The sequence below is a fragment of the Pteropus vampyrus genome, unplaced genomic scaffold (assembly GCF_000151845.1).
Source record: "Pteropus vampyrus isolate Shadow unplaced genomic scaffold, Pvam_2.0 Scaffold36, whole genome shotgun sequence".
In the NCBI taxonomy this organism is placed as follows: Eukaryota; Metazoa; Chordata; class Mammalia; order Chiroptera; family Pteropodidae; genus Pteropus; species Pteropus vampyrus.
Window position 1 is genome coordinate 12,163,135 of NW_011888817.1, and position 17,070 is coordinate 12,180,204.

The 17,070-nt window shown below is 34.8% G+C and overlaps 1 protein-coding gene and 1 non-coding gene across 2 annotated transcripts in view; both read left to right on the forward strand.

The window, feature by feature from the left end:
- The first annotated feature begins 6,878 nt into the window (after positions 1-6,878).
- Positions 6,879-6,997, forward strand: LOC111738310. The gene has a single exon (XR_002779816.1). It is a non-coding gene; the product is annotated as a 5S ribosomal RNA (ribosomal RNA).
- Positions 6,998-15,630: 8,633 nt separating this feature from the next.
- Positions 15,631-17,070, forward strand: part of THRAP3 (thyroid hormone receptor associated protein 3) — a 40,407-nt gene continuing 38,967 nt past the window's right edge. The window contains exon 1 of the mRNA XM_011357993.2: positions 15,631-15,716. The gene's annotated coding sequence lies outside the window, so the exon portion shown is untranslated. The remainder of the gene's footprint in view (positions 15,717-17,070) is intronic.

Below are 17,070 nucleotides of genomic sequence, written 5' to 3' on the forward strand. Positions count from 1 at the left end.
TTTGAAGCATTTTAAAGTTAAGTTGTAGATATAAGTACCTTTCACACCTGAACACTTTAACATGCCAATAAATAGCTAGAATATAGTATTTGCTTAAGATTCCCTTTTTTTTGTGGTGGGGGAGAGGGAGGTAAAATTTACACAACTGAAATGTGACCATTATTTCTGTAATTTACAAGTGCTTGGGTCTGGGAATAGCTCTCTTCCTCACATTTAATGATTGTTTTTAGTTGTATTTATTTTTGTCAAATTTATATTGTAACCATATAATTATATCTTTTTGAACCAGGACACTATTGAGAGGGGGATGCTATTAATATGCTGGAACAACAGGTGTAAACTGACTATATTGAGCAAACCTGGATATAAGGTCAACCTAAATATTAAAGAAGCACTTTCATAGATTGAGTTTTGTTTTTTTTTTTCAGAGTAAATGCTTATGTAAGGACTTTACATGCATTATCTCATTTAGTCCTGTACTTTAAAAGATAAGTGAAGAGCTATTTGTTTTACAAATGATGAAGCTGAGGCAGAAAAGGTTAATTTAGGGAGATAGGATTTGAGCCTAGGTCTGACTCTGAACCTCCATTCAGCCACTGTGCTATACTGCTCAGAATAAGGATCCAGGGAGTAGATTGACCAATAAATTAGGACAGAGTCCTCAGATAATAAAACATCTATGTGTTAGTGTCATGCTTATAAGATCCAAAGTTAAATTATTTAACTCCTATTCAGGAATAATAGACGTGAATCCACCAGCTGACAAAGGCTTTTTGATTCACCTTGATGCAAGTAGAATGACAGAACATATTTCAGAATTGATAATATTTGTCTAGCTTTTTGTATCTTTATCTTTAAAATGAAAATACACCTTTCTTCCTTCCTTTGAGAGAATTACGGCGTATATATTTGACAGTAATATAAATAATACATGAAAAATTATCAATTCAGTATCTTATGATACTTAGAATAGTCACCTACTGTCATTTATTATTAAATGGTTTGGATGTGTGAAAGTGATGAAAATCTTGTGTCACGTGAGTTTAGGCACAAATGGAACTGAGGACCTCTAGTGCTATTGTAACAGTTGAGTAAACAGTGCTGGTTGAGCACAGTAGAAATTCTCAAATGTAATTATTTTATTTTTATTTATTTACTTAGGCGAGGTAACCCTTGGTTGACTTCACAGATTGCAAAGACCTTGTCAGTTTGCAATCCCTTATTTTTTTATTTTTTAAGCTTACAACACCTGGTCTTCCTAGGTGGTCTCCCATCCAAGTACTAACCAGGCCTGACCCTGCTTAGCTGACGAGATTGGGCTTGTTCAGGATGGCATGGCTGTAGACTCAAATGTAATTATTTTAAACTCCACTTGAGTTTAGCCATTGCAGTGATTAGTCTCTCAACAAATCATTGTTGGACTCTTGGTTTAGAAGCAGTGGATTTGAAATTTATTGAATGAGTTATACAGAAGAATGTCTTTAACTGTTGCAAATGCTTTGTCATATCAGTTATGATCATTATTTTTGGGACATCTCTTTGAGAGAAGGAAGCTTAATGAAAAAAATTTTAACATGGTTAACCCAAAGTGCAAGCTTTCTGATAAAACTTGATACCTACCCTGATCGTTAACTTGTTCAGGTATTTGCATCCATGAGCCATGAATGTAAGTGAAAGATAAGTGAAAGATAAATTAATTTCAGAGTTGTCAACTAAATTATTACTGTGGTTATTAGGAAACTAAGATTTTATATGCTAGTCAACTGTATACATGAGCTGTAACTTCGTGTGCATTATGTTATTCCAGCTGGAATTTTGACCTTGCTTTTCTCACCTGTTGTTGTTCTGGTAACTAGCCTCAGAGCTGCCAACAAGAGGTGCTTTCTGAGGAGGACAGAATCTTTGGTTTCCTTGTTGAGTATGAAATATTGCTGCAAAAGACTTGTAAGGGATACGTACAGACTTTATCTTCTGGATTGTTCGTCCTCTTCCCTTTACTCCTTTTATTGTGTAAGAAACCATTGTTCAAATCTAAATTTTAAGACTTGCATCAATCATAAAGCATTGTGTGTTTAAAACTGAGCTTTTTGTATAGTAACTTGAATAATCTAGTTTTCTGTTGAAAATATTTTAAAACTTTTTATTAACTAACTACATTTCTTGTTTCAAGTTTAATTTTTCAAGCATGTAGTGTATTTTTTTTCTCTCTGAGTAATTGGCACCTGAATTGGACCTCATGGAGTTAGACAAGATTCTGGGGATTTATCTCTGCTTTCCATTGTACAGGTATTTTCGTTATCAGCTTAGTTTTTTGAAGGTGATTCTGGAAACGGAAATGTCTTTAAGGATATGATTTATTGTTTGGTGATTATGTAAGAATGTTGCTGGGGGAAAAAGTCTTTATGAAATATAAAACCTTGATTTACTACTGAAACAATTTGGAAAAATAAAATTTTCATTGTTGAGTCTATCCATTGTTATCCCCTCCCTTCCAACTTACTTTAATTTTTCAAATTGCTATTTTAAAATACAGTATGTTATGTATTTTATGTATGTTCATTAATTTATTTGTTATGACAAATTTATAAGATTAGTGTACTTTTTAGAGATGAGGAAACTTAGATTATACACCGTGCTCAAGCCTGCAGAGAAGTGGAGTCAGGATATATACACTAATCCAGGTCCGTCATGTGTTTTGCAAGGCTCTCGTTCTTAACCACTCTGCCTGTATTCAACATACACCTTCATATGCTTATCCTTCACTGTGGAATGATTTCTTTGATTTAACTTTAAAAGTATTGCTTTATGAGTCCTGTTTCAATCTTTAGAACTTTTTTTGCAAAAGTGTAAATGTGTGTGGCCAAGAAGCTTGTGAGGTACATGGGAATGCTTGTATTTTTTTTTTTGTCTGTCATAGGACATTTTATTAATCTTTTTTTCTCTAGAGAAGGGATTGAGAAAGGAAGTCCAAAGGTAGCACAACCACAGTGTTCAGCATTGTGTAAATATTTTCATGTTTCTAAAAAAAGTATGTAATATGAAGACGTGCAAAAAAATACAGAGAGGTCTCTCTCACATTTTAAGACTCTACTCTGTCTCTCACTGTCCTCGTCTCTGAGTTCCTCTTATGCTCTGCCTCTGAAAGGAGACCACACTCTGTGGAGTGTTATCCATTTTCTAGTAAACTTTCCTTTTGATTCTAAAAAAAAAAGTGCAAAGAATAATACAGTTAGTGCCCATGTATTTAAGAGATAAATTTAATAAGTTTAAGAGATAAGGCTCTACCATCATAGTTAAATTTAGGATTATCGTCCCCCCTTTGCTCCTTAACCACTCTTCTGATTTTGCTGCGTTTGTGGGATTCATTCATGGTATCTTGTTCTTCATTTTTACTATTGTATAGTATTCGTTGAATGTGCTACTTTCTACTCATTTTCCTAGTCGTACTCAGAGTGCTGCTAAGAATATTCTTATATATTTTCTACCAACTTGGGAGAGTTTCTCATGAGTTTATATCTAAAAGTGGAATTGCTGGGTTATAGGATGTGCGCATCTTTGACTTCATTAGACGTCACATTATTCACCAGAGGGATTATGTTAATTTACACTCAGTATAAGCATTTCTGTTGCTACACATCTTAACGATACTTGACAGTATCAGACTTAAAAAATTTTGCTATTATGCGTATGTAATATTTCATTGTAGTTTTAAATTGTATTTCTATGATTGCTAGTGAAGAGGAACATCCTTATGTATAGCTATATAGGTAGCCCCGTTTTTGAATTACCTGTTATCCCTTTACCCCACTTTATTTTTAGCATTTATCATTATTTGAAATATAGTGTATAGTTGTTTGTATGCCTTACCCCTTCATGAGGTCAGAGATTTTATTTTGTCAGTGTTTTATCTCTAGTGCCTAGGACAGTGCCTAGGTGTTCAGTAAATATTTATTTAGTAAATTAATCTTTTACCTAAATCGAACTTTTTGCCTTTTTATTTTTTTTAGTTGACCTCACAGATTGCAAAGACCTTGTCCGCTTACAATCCCTTATTCATTCATTCATTCATTCATTCATTCATTTTATGCCTACAGCACCTGGTCTTCCTAGGTTGTCTCCAGGTGCTAACCAGGCACGACCCTGCATAGCTTCCGAGATAAGACGAGATTGGGCTTGTTCAGGGTGGTGTGGCCGTAGACTGATTTTTTTGCCTTTTAATTGATTTGTAGAAGTTCTCTATATAGTCTAGAGTCTGAATTTTAATCTTTTGGGTATATGTATTGCAAATATTTTCCTAGTAGGTGGGTTCATTTTGATTTTCCAACGCATACAGATATTTGTCAAGCTTTACTTTTATGATTTATACTTGTAATATCTTATTTGAAATTCTCTATCCTGAATTCATCCATATATTCTCCTGTATCTTCTAAAAGTTTTAAAGCTTTATACATTTAATATTTATTTATTTGCTTTTGGTTTTTTAGTCCACTTTGAGTTTATTTTTGTCTGAGATGTGAGATATAGGGGTTCTAGTTTTACTTTCTTCATATGATTGGTTTTAGTATTCATTAATATTCTGACTCTCAAGTCCTGACTTGTTTTGGGGCTTTATATTGTGGCCTTTCTACATTTATACCTTCGTATAGTGGCTTTTACACCTTTTTGCTAGGCTTAAGTCTCTGAACTTTAATGCATGAGAAATTGGAAAAATAGTAATCTAAAACCAAATTTACTGGAAATAGAAAGCAGGATTGCTAAATAGGAGAATGAGTCAAACAGCTGAATTAGATCTTTTAGAAGGAAAGCTCCATTTACAAGGGTTACTTTGACACATGACAGTTCTCTCAGTAAATAGGATTTGTGGTTAAACAAGTTTTTAGAGCAGTCCATTTTCCTGGTTAAACTTATGAATATGCGGTTGATTCTGGGGAGCTGTGACAGTGCTTATAAATGCTCTGGAAATAAGCATTTTGTGAGGAACCCTCTGCCTAGGAGTGGCTAGGTGGCTTTGGGATTTGATATTTGGTAGGAAAAGGAGGTTTCCCTAATGGTGTTTGTAAATTGCTGTTGGGTGAACATCAGTTGCAAATTAATTTTATAGAATTAGCAGAACCAGAAAATACAGGCATTTTAGGTAGATTTCCAAAACTGCTAAGATTATTTGTAATAGTAAGTTTGGTTGAAAATAAGTTTAATTTTAAGGTAGTACTCTGAGAGGTAGTTTTGACCTTTGTGTCAAATTTAGTAGCTACTTTGGATTTGTAATTTGAAAAGAAAGAAAAAATTTTCAAAGGCGCATGTAATACTTTCATGGATTCTCCAGCATGATATCATATATGTGACAGATTATTTTGGCATCAGATTTGGTCTCTTTCCTGTTGCTCATTTACAGATGAAAGCAAATGTGACTCTAGAAGTTGATTATCTTGGTCTGATGACTTGGGTTAAGTGGGTTGTTAATTAGATTACTACTATTTAGTTTTTAGTGTTTTTTTTTTTTTTAAGTAAAACTAAGCAGTTGTGGAAGATAGACTCTGAATGTACCATCAGCTCTAAAATTGTTTTTCGTTGGCTGAAATTTACTTTCAAATAGGCCTTTAGTGAATTTGATTAATTCTTATTTAGTGTATTCCCTGTAGCTTCCAATAGAGTACATTTTAGCCAAATGAGATTATTTAGGAATGTTTCTAAGACTTATTTCATAAGGCACATAAAATTTTTTTTTTCTCTTTTGAGTAATTGGGAAGAAAAAGTGAAAAATCAGAGTCGACTGAGTGAAGTTTGTGGCTCAAAGTTCTTTAACAGGCAAAAGGTGATATGGTGATGTAAAAGAACTGGCACACCGACAGTCAAAGGCCTTTAGGCTCTAGTTTTAGCTTGTCTTCTTGGACCAATCTCTTCCTTTTTCTGGGCTGTTTCCCTTTTGTAAAACTAGGGTTGTACTAGATATGACCTCTAGGAGTGCTTTCAATTTTTAATGTTCTGCGATTCTAATTCTAGTCATATTTGTACAAAACTATGCTCTTCTTCTGGTTCAGTGTTTTTGCATGTAGATTGGATTGGATCGGATCATGGTCTCTTAATCTCAGACTCTCCAGAATTGTTTTCATTCTCGATGTGGCCTCTTTTGTGTGTCCTCAGTTGTAGGACTTCTGTTTACCTAGATTTCAGGTGATTCTGGATGATGGCTATTCTGCAGTTTAGTTGTAATTTTGATGTGATTGTGAGAGGAGGTGAGCACAGCATTTACCTACCTATTCCACTGTCTTGACCCTCTCCATATTTTAATTAAAGCCTTAAGGCTGTATACTATTAATAGTCTGATGATAAACTTTCTCTTTATTCTAGCATTCCAAGTCACAAGTTTTTTTTTTTTTTTTCACAAATAACTATTTCAGTGAGATTTAGAAATAGAATCATAAGGATTATAAGTGCAGTCTGGAAGTTGCATTAACTTTAACCAAGTTCTCAGCAGAATAATGATAGTACTGAGATAACCTCCTCTGTTGCATATAAGCACTTGGGAGGGTACAGATTTTGTGATTCATCTTTGTGCTTTCTGGAGTGCCCAGTGAAGGAAGTGAACAGTTAATTATTACTGTTATTTGAGTGTTTGCTGTATTACTGGAAACCGTACTATAATTTAGATGTTTTTCTCATTTAATCATTACAACAGCTTATAAGGTAGTGTTACTTGTACTTCATAGATCAGGAAACTGAAGCTTAAAAGAGTCAGAATCAGTTTTTATGTGACTCCAGAGCCTGTAATCTTTCTTGCCTCAACATGCTGCCTAACAAAGACATTATTCATAGGGTGCACTTAATGAATGTTAATTTAATGGAATATTTGTAAAATGTTTTTAAAAATTTTATGTGCAGTCTATGGCCATGTCCCCCTGAACAAGCCTGATCCCGTCTGATCTCAGAGGCTAAGCAGGGTCGGGCCTGGTTAGTACTTGGATGGGAGACCACCTAGGAAGACCAGGTGCCGTAGGCGTAAAAAAAAATTTATGTACGTTGGTTTGGATCTTTATGTTGGTATTTTTAGAAGAGAGGACTAACCAGCCCTGATAAGTCAAATAGAATATTTTTTTAATAGGACATCTTCAAAGCGAGGCAACACCTGGTTGGTGATTGTGTTCCAAAATGAAACGTTAAACCAGGGAAGGGACCTGGAATTTGAAATAGGGGATAAGGAGGGCAGAAATTAGGAAGGAGACCATTTTTCATTATATACTTTTCTACAATTTGAAATTTTTACTGCGCATGTATTACTAAAAAGACATTAGGTAAAAAGAATTAAACATTTTTGTTTGCTCAAGCAAATAAAACACTTTATGTTAATATCTCAAGTTCCACAATTCTGTACATTTTTTTCTTTTTAAAAATTTTGTACATGTGCGACAACATAGATGAACCTGGACATTATGCTGGGTGATATAAGCTAGACATTAAAGGACAAATGTTGTATGATTTCACTTATATGAGGTACCTAGAGCAGTCACATTCATAGAGACAAAGTAAAATGGTGGTTGTGGGGAGGTTATTGTTTATTTTGTACCAAGTTTCAGTTTGGGAATATGAAAAAGTTCTGGAGATGGATGGTGGTGATGGTTACATAACAGTGTGAATGTACTTAATGTACTGAACTGCATTAAAACACTTAAAAATGGTTGAAATGGTGAATTTTGTGTTATGTATATTTTACTATTGTAAAAAGAAAAAGTCGTATAGCTAATATTCATTTGTTATTCAAAGAACATGTAACTAGACACTGGGGATACAAAAAGGAATTTGATCTGGTACCTGCTTGATATCAAGGAGCCATTAGTCTAGTAACATGGCACTAGTACTATTCAAGGAAATAGAGGGTTAATTGTAGGAAAATGGTGGTAATTTGTAAAGTTTTGTAATGTGATGAAAAGATGATAAATTCTGGGAAAATAGCTGTTACAGTTTCAGATAAGACAGTCTTATCTGGTGGTCATTGGGTCCAAGGACTCCGATGAGATGTTATTTTGCTACCTGGACACCTCTGCATAGTGTGAGAGCATGATTTTAAAAACCATTGGTGTAAGTAGGAACTGTGAGGTGCACAGATGGCATGTTGATCCCTGTCTGTCGTAAACTGAGAACCTGAGACAGAATAATGGTGTCATTCAGAGCGGACTCCTTCAGCCTGGAGTCAAGTATAGGCTTGGGTTTGTTGTCAGAATGTACTGCTTCTTTAAGAGGGTTTGAAAATATAATAAGTGTGTTATATTCTTAGTCTGCTGTAAAGCCAAATTCTGAATTCTCAAGAGAAAGAAGGTAATTGTTTAATGACCATGTGGCTACCCATACTAGCTGGTTGAAGTCTTTTTGTCTTTTAACTGTCATTTTGACATTGGCCTGATTAATAATCAGATAATAGTGTACGGCCATGCCACTCTGAATGTGCCAGATCTCGTCTTCTCTCGGAAGCTAAGCAGAGTCAGGCCTGGTTAGTAGTACTTGGATGGGAGACCACCTAGGAATACCAAGTGCTGTAGGCATTAAAAAAAATCTAATAATATTTATTAAGTACTTTGTGCAAAGCACTGTTGCAAGATTACTTTATTACACAGATATTACTTTATTCATTTGTCATAACAGCCCTATGTAGTAGGAAACAGTTTTTACAGATGAAACAAAGAGATTTAATTCAGTACTTTATCACAGGTTTCACAACTACTAGTAGGTGGAGCTGGGGATCAAACCTAGGCAGTCTGGCTTCTGAGCATACACTCATTTATTGAGCCGGTGCATTGGAAATTGCTTTGGGATGATTGATTATACTAATTTTATTTGCCTTACTGTATCTTCCTGAGCATAAGTATTGAAAGATGATAGTTTCTGCCATTTGAAACTCTTATAGTTTTGATAAGTACTTTTTTAAGGGTTTATCCTTGTTTGGCCATTTGCACTTTGGTAGGCAAATGATGTAGAACCTGAGTTGGCAAACTTTTTCTGTGATGGTCCAGATAATACTTTAGGCTTTGGGACCAAGAGACAAAATTGAAGATATCATGTAGATACTTAAGTACAAAAGGAAACTTTTTTTATTGGCAGAATTCAAAATATAGTAATTGAATACAATTTTTGTAATACAGTTCTGTTAGAATGGAATTCTTTTGGGGGATATCATTTTACTTGGGTTCAAAGTTAGCTTCATCTATCAAAATTGATGACAAATATTCATCTGTGAATGTTGAAAATTAGTGGCATTTTACATATGTTGTCTTTGAAAATGTCTTTTCACACAGAAGTACAGCCAAATACTAATATTAATCCATGAGCATGTGACTTTTTTTTGAGCATTTGATTTTAATTGGGCATATTCATCACGAGGAAGACATTTATAGAATCCTGTTAGATTCTTGATATTTGCTTTTTAGCATGCCATTACACTGTAGAATAGTCAGTTCCAATTGAAGATTAGATGGAAGCTCCTCAGTTACATATGGAGATTTTCTTTGCATTTGCATTGAGGTTGGAAGTACACTGGAACTGTAGTTGGAGCTAAGAAAATATGTCTGTTTCAAATTTGTGTTGGAATGGAGATCTCATTGCCTGTCTTAACATTTGACAGCATAGGAGTGAATGAAGTAACTTGACATTGCTTGTGATTCACACAGTGTTGTTTAAATTAATTTTCTGCAGTATCTATTTCCCAAAGAAGTGCTACTTTGCCTTGTGATTTTCTACTGAATTCATTAAGAAACTTCATCGGATCTGTAGCAAAAGCTAATTTCCAGAGCCATTCGGTATTCAGTGATAATGTTTAAGGGTTTTTCTTCTTGTTCAGAAAAATTTCAGATTCAGTCCTGAGCTTAAAAAAAAATTGCCATTAAAATTTTACCACTGCTAAGCCATCAAACTACTGTTTGGTAGGGCAGGTCAGGATTAACTTTCTATTTTTGACAAACATTCACAGAACTGATGATGGTTAAGTCTACAAAAGTGAATTGAGAGTGAATGAAGGTTGTTCTTGATACTGGCTTAAATTTTTAAAACAAATTTTTTGAAGCGTACCTGCTGGTGAAAATAATAGAATAACCAAATGCTTTAAATATTTTACACTGTCACAAGCTTTTTAAAGTTGATTCAACTGAGCCCTTTCTTCATCATTTGTGACATGTTATCAGATTCAAGTTCAGGTTTTGTGGAATTAGTGTTCTTTTAAAGCCTCATCTGTAGTTGTTCCACACAGACTATTCACGGAGGCTAATTCTTGAGTCACTCCAGACTCAGTATTGACTTCTCCGGTATTGACTTCTCCAATATACTCCAGTATAATACTGAGCAGTATCAGTATTATCTGTCAAATCATCAAGAGCCAAGGAACACCACTCAAAATCATTTGCCTTTTTTCTTTTTAAACAAATGCTTTATTTTTGAACAGTTTCAGATTTACAGGAAATCAGAAAATAGTAATATATACTACATGTGCATTTCCCCTGTTAACATCTTACATTAGTATGGTACATTGGTCACAGCTAATGAACCGATATTGATATTAACTAAAATCCATATGTACTTTATTCAGATTTCTTTAGTTTTAACCTAATGTCCTTTTTTTGTTCCAGGATTTCATTTAGGATATACATTTAGTTGTCTCTCTAGGCTCCTCTTGGCTGTGACAGTTTCTCAGACTTTTCTTATTTTTGGTGATAATGACAGTTGAATTTGTCCGATATTTTTCTCATGATTAGACCGGTGTTAACAGGTTTTGGGGAGAAAGACCACGGAGGTAAGGTGCCATTTTCCTCATATGATATCAAGGAATACATGCTATCATCGTGACTCGTTGTTGACATTAACCTTGGTCATCTGGCAGAGTTTCTCCAATGCAGGTTACCCTCTCCTGTTCCCTCCATAGTGTACTCTTTGGAAAGAAATTACTTGGAGAGGAGAGTTATGTTCTACCTCCTTGGGTAGAAATTACTTGGAGAGCAGAGTTGTGTTCTCCTCCTATATACGTGAATTATTTGGAATTCTGTGTGGGAGCTTGGTCCCTTCACCCATTTATTTGTTCAGCATTTCTATTAATATGGACTCATGGATATTTTATACTTGGAATTACACTCTGATGCTACTTTATTTTGTTCATATTTTTCCAATTTTGAATATTGGGAGTGCTTTCAGTTAGATGGGAGTGTCTTTTTGACATAGCCCCTTCATTGTGGCTTTTTTTTTTTTTTTTTTTTTTAAGCACTTCCTTTCTGGCCCTACAAGATACTCCAGCTTCATCCTTTGTATTCCTTGCCTCAGCCTTAGACTCGGCCATTTCTCCAAGGAGCCCTGGTTTTTTTTTAATTGGAGGAATGGTATTAGAAATCAAGATCTGCCCATTGCTTCTAGGTCTTCTCAGCTGACAGCAAGGAAATATATACGTGTATACTAACACAAATAGTCCATGTACTTATAGGAGATATATATATATATTTTTATATATATATATGAAATGTGTGTACCAACACATTCTGTATACATATAGAAATATCTGAATATTTCTGATATTTCTGTATGTGTCCCATTTGTATCTATATTAAGATGAGTTCATACTAGTATCTCCAGCTCTAATCTAGTACCATGTTAATCACTCTAACCTTTTCCTCTTTCTTGTCTATAACCTCCCACTCCTAACCGTGAGAAATTAGGCTGTCACCATCTGCTATCGATATATTTGATAATTCCAGTATACACGTACAGTGATTTCAGAATTGTTAACCTAGACTCCCATGGGGGAACAGTTTTCACAGCTAGACTACAGTATTTCTGTGCAGTTCTTTTTGCTTTTATTCTTCCCTATTTCACTCATTCCCACAGTTATTAGGTCAGCACCTTTCCACTCCACTCGCCTTATTTTTTATGACTACTGATGTTATTCCCATTGTTCTTAACTCTTCAAGCCAAAAGGCTGATTGTCTTAAGCAAGTTCATTTTCTCTGGACACATTTTTTGGGCTGCTGCAGTCAAGCATGATTTAATTGGCTCACTATAAATGCAGTAATTTAATAATAGTATAGTAACATAGTAGTATCAGTTTTCCTTGTTATGCTAACAAATGAACCATTCATTGGTTGTAGCCTCATTTTTATTTTTTCTTTTTGTAAAGATTTTATGTTGTAATAGGATATTGTTTTAAATTTTTTAATTTTTCCACTAGTTGGTTTTCTGTAGGTTGGGAATATTGTGATGAGAGCTTAGTTTGGTAATGTTGATATAAGTTATATTCTTGGCACAGCTATGGTGTCATTTCATAATAAACAGTGCTTTGGCATCTAATTCAATAATGAAATATTCCACACTGTACCCTAAATGGGTAACATTGAAAGTTTTGACATAATGGATATGTACTAGTAATTTAAGAATAATAATAAAATGTGATAAGATGGAATGCATGGTACTTGAAATGCTGTTGAGTTATAACTGCATCACTGCATTTTGTAGCAGTGCTAAGGGGTGAGACCACTGCCTGCAGCCTCTATTCCAACTACTCAGCTTTGCTGTTGTAATATGAAAGCAGCTATCTGTAAAAGAATGAACATGGTGGTGTTCCAATAAAATTAATCATGGATGTTGAAATTGGAATTTATAATAGAATTTTCACACATCATGAAATACTCTTGAACTTTTTTCAACCATTTAAAAATGTAGAACACATTGTTAGCTCATGGGTGCTATAAAAACAGGTTGGGTTAGATTTGGCCTGTGTGCCATCATTTGCTGACCCCCTCAGTGTAGAATGCTTTTTATACAAGACCCATTGTGAAGTATCTTTCTCTCCAAAGCCATTCATAGTAATTTCAGCAGTCTTAGATTCAGTCTTGATTCTGGCTGATGAATCAAGCAGACAAGGCATAGTTCTCTAAAAAGATTTATTTGCTCAGCTGTCACAGTCTTTCAGTTTCTAATATATTTTTTTCAATGAGGAGTGGCTAAGATTAAATTTTGTTATTTATTGGAAACTCGAGTTAACTTGAGGAGAAGACATCATCCTTTTGTTCGCTTTTATTTATTGGTATCATGCTTGGGAAGCTGGAACACGTTCGTTCGTTCGTATCGTATAAGCATGTTGTGCCTGGTGGTTTAAAGAATGGTCTTTGACCTCACTTCATAGGAGCAGGCAAGATCATCCTTGTGTTTCTTTGTGTTCTTTATCTCAGTAAAAAAATTACCAGGGCGCCCAAGGTGAGATAAAATAATTTCAGTCTTCTTTAACCATAGGACATATAAATGCTTTGGTCCTACAATATTAGTGGTCACCCATTGTTTGTATTTAGGAACTATGCTATGTGAGGTCTAGTAACTTATGAAATGTAGGAGTATTCTAAGCTACACTCTGGCATAAGCAAGTCACTGCTGTCCTTTACCTGGATTATTGTAGGCAATATCTACCATTTTCTTTTGCTTTTCCCTGTTAAAGTCTATTTTTCACTCAGCAGCCAAGATTATCCTTTTGAAACATAATTCTGGTCTTATCACTTCTCTGCTCAAAACACTCAGTGGCTGCACATATTACCCAGAGAAAAACCAAAGTCCTTACGATGGCTTGCAGGGCCCTGTCCATTCACTCCTGTCTCTGACCTGATCTTCTAAGTGTTCCCTGGCAACTTTTTGCATCGACACCACTCTGTTTTTCTCTGTCCCTCGGATATGCCAAGCATGTCCCTTCCCCAAAGTCTTTGTACTTGCTCTTTCTTCTATCTGGTTCCGTCAGTCTTCAGATAAGGCACAGCATACTCTTTCAAGTCTCTATTCAGCTGCCTCATGAGAGGTCTTCCTTGACCACTTTATATAAAATTATAATACTTATTCCTGTCTGCCCCCATCTACCCCCTAGAATGTAGGCTGCAGGAATGAAGAGATTTAATTGTTAAATCTCCATTGTCTAGAATAGAGCCTAGCATGTTGTAGGTACATAAGTGGACAAATAGAAGGAGAAAAAAATATATGGTCAGCAGTTCTGGGATGTCCTTGCTAATATATACCGATATCTGACTAAGGGTGGTTCAAGAGATAGGGATCAAAAAGTATGCCTGTGACTGTCTAGGTGACACAGGCAGGACAAGTTGTGTGTGTGGGAGGGTATGTGTGCATAAAAACTGGTGGAGGGATGACTCGGCTTTAGATACGTCCTTACTATCAAAGAATAACTAAGGGCCAGAGCCTCAGATTTGCTTCTCTGCTGATTGTGACAATGGAAAATTGAAGACTTGCTGAGATGATAAAATTCTTTCCAACATCCAAGAAGAGATTGGTTAATAGGAAAGAAACATGACAGGTAGTAAAATAGAGATTTTAGGTATTTCCTGTCTTGTTAGTATTTTAAAGATGGATGTATTGGAATAGTTCCTTTTTTAGGTAAATATAGGTCAACGTTATTATTAATTCGGTAAAGGGACTGAATACTAATTTCATCTGGATAAAACACTCTTATCCCACAGCTTTAAGAGTAGATTTTTGTTTCCTGTTTGTAATGTTAATTACTCAATTACCTTTGATATAGATCAAGAGTTTATTGCTTGAGTAATCAGTTTACTCAGCAGACAGGTATCACTGTTAGGGAAATTGACATATTACAGATTGAATGAGATGAGTGTAAGGAGATATGTATTTAGGGTAACAGAGAAGCAGTACCTGACCCTGCCTGGGTGAGCCAGAGATCCTTAGAGGAATGAGTAGGAGTTTGGTGAGGGGAGGAGGCATTCTAGGCTGAGGATTCCACATGTATCAAGAGACCATAGTTTAAAGAAATACATTCCTTTCTTTCCTGGCTAAATAGGCAAAGGTTCGGTTATGTGCAAGCCATATGTTTCAGAAAAAGCAAAAGTGGATATCCATGACTGAGTGAATGCTGAGTAAGTGAAAAAAAGAAAAGATTACTGTCAAGCCTGCATCTCAGATTATTTGATTATTTGAATGGTGAATTCCTTCCTACTCTATAGTAGTGTAAATGAACCATAAAGCTTTAATAAGCTGGGAATGATTATATTAACTATGTACATGAGCTTGTCCATCTTGGACTTCATTTCTTGTTTGTTTTGGTAACCACTCTACCTAGCTTTGATGTATGGCCATGTTAGTAATGTTTAGATCTGGGAATGTTTAAACAACTGGATCAGAAGGGCGGTCATTCATTCATTCATTCATTCATTCATTGGTACTTTGAGGGATGAGGATGGGGAGTTATTTTTAACTTGAAATGTATTTGTTAAATTTAGTTCAGCATGCTTTAGTTAATTTTTTGTTTGTTTGTTTCAAGTATCTAATTCTTCTGAAATAATTCTCCAGGTGGAATTATGGAGTTTGCAAATTAGTTTTGCGTAACACAAACAGTAGAAGCTGAAATGTTACCAGTAAAAGGAAGATTTTAATTTTCCATGCTGCAGCCTTACACAGGAAGTTGGATAGATGAAACCATGTGTCAGACTGAGTGAGACTCTCAGGCTTGTATACTTTGAGGGAGAAGCTGATGTCCACTTGGAGTGAAGTTGAGGGCTAGAGGAGAGTTTTTGTTTACCGATTTCAAGCGTTTGTATTTTAAGATGCAACCTGCAGTTTTATCACTTTATTTCCTCTCATTCCAGAATTGTATCCTGACCGTAAATTGGAGAAGCCAGCAGCACTGCCAGTGTTCCTTTGAGGGAGTGTCTGGGATCCGGTGCAAGTTGAATCATTGTTCAAATAAGGTAAATGTGTGGTGATAGAAGGAACTAATAATTTAAAAAAAAAAACAAAAAAAAAAACCTAATAACTTTACTGACTTATAAAACCAGTCTTACATTGATTATTTATTGATTCCTTAATGGAAGTTCTGGGTTCTTATTAAGCAGTTTTTTCAGTTTGACAAACTGAAATAAGTTGATAAGTAGCATTGCTCTCTTCGATTCCTTTATCTGATTCTTTTCTAAGTTGTAGAATTAGAGTTTCTTTTTATTTTAACTAACTTTTGGGTTCTTCATTAACACATGTTTATTCATTTGGAAATACTGAAAAAAGTCATCTGTAAACTTGACCTATTTATAGTTATTGTTAATATTTTGGTGAATAGTCTCTTCGTGCATAAGTTACTTGGATATATGTATTTAATCAAAATTGAGGTATTTTGTCACCTGGTTCTTGTTAACAAGAACAGATTTTTCTCTGCTTGCTTATTTATTTATGTATGTAGGTATTTATTTATTTGTGGTGTCATTGGTTAACGAAATCTGGTAAGTTTCCGCTGTACATTTTAACAGTAAGGCATATCTATCTGCATTTTTAAATGACTCATGGCATTTGATCGTGAATATGCCATATAATTTAATTAGTTCTTTTTGTAGATGTTTAAGTTTTTCTCTCATTTTTCCCTGTCTTAGATAACTATGTAATGGACACTGATAAATTCCTGTATACATTTGACCCTTTCCCATACCTTTTAACTTAAAAAGCATATTTTATATATAGTTGTACTTTTTTGTTTTACTTTTTATTAATACAAAACCCCTATGCATAGATATGTCAGACCATCAGCTCCACAGGATTTTTTATGAAAAACAGCAGTTTCCTCTCACCCCCAAAAAAGAAAAAAACAAAACAAAAAAACAAAAACAGCAGTCTCTCCCTGCCCCCTTCCGAGTCCTTAGAAGCAGTCATTTCCAACTCTTTACTGTTTCTTTTGGTATTAGTGCTAAATAATCTTATTTTACTATTTATTGATTTTCTAGTTTTGGTATTATCTGTTAACTTGTCACCTCGAATAGTAGGGGTTTTCTGGAAGAATTCCCTGACCACTTCACACATCCACATGTATTGTCACTCTGGTCATAATGTAATTTTGGTTAGAGCAGTATTCACTGTTGATAGTATTATGGTTATGTATAGCTTATTCATAGCCAAATCATCTTACATCCTGTGGGTTTCTTTTTTTGCACAACTTTTTTTGTTTTCTCTATTATCTTTGTTTTTGGTCTCTTTTGCTTAGTTTCTATGTTTTTTATCAGTAATTCCTCTCTAAACTCTACCCAGAAATGTAAATCTTCCTTAGTACTTTAAGCATTTTAG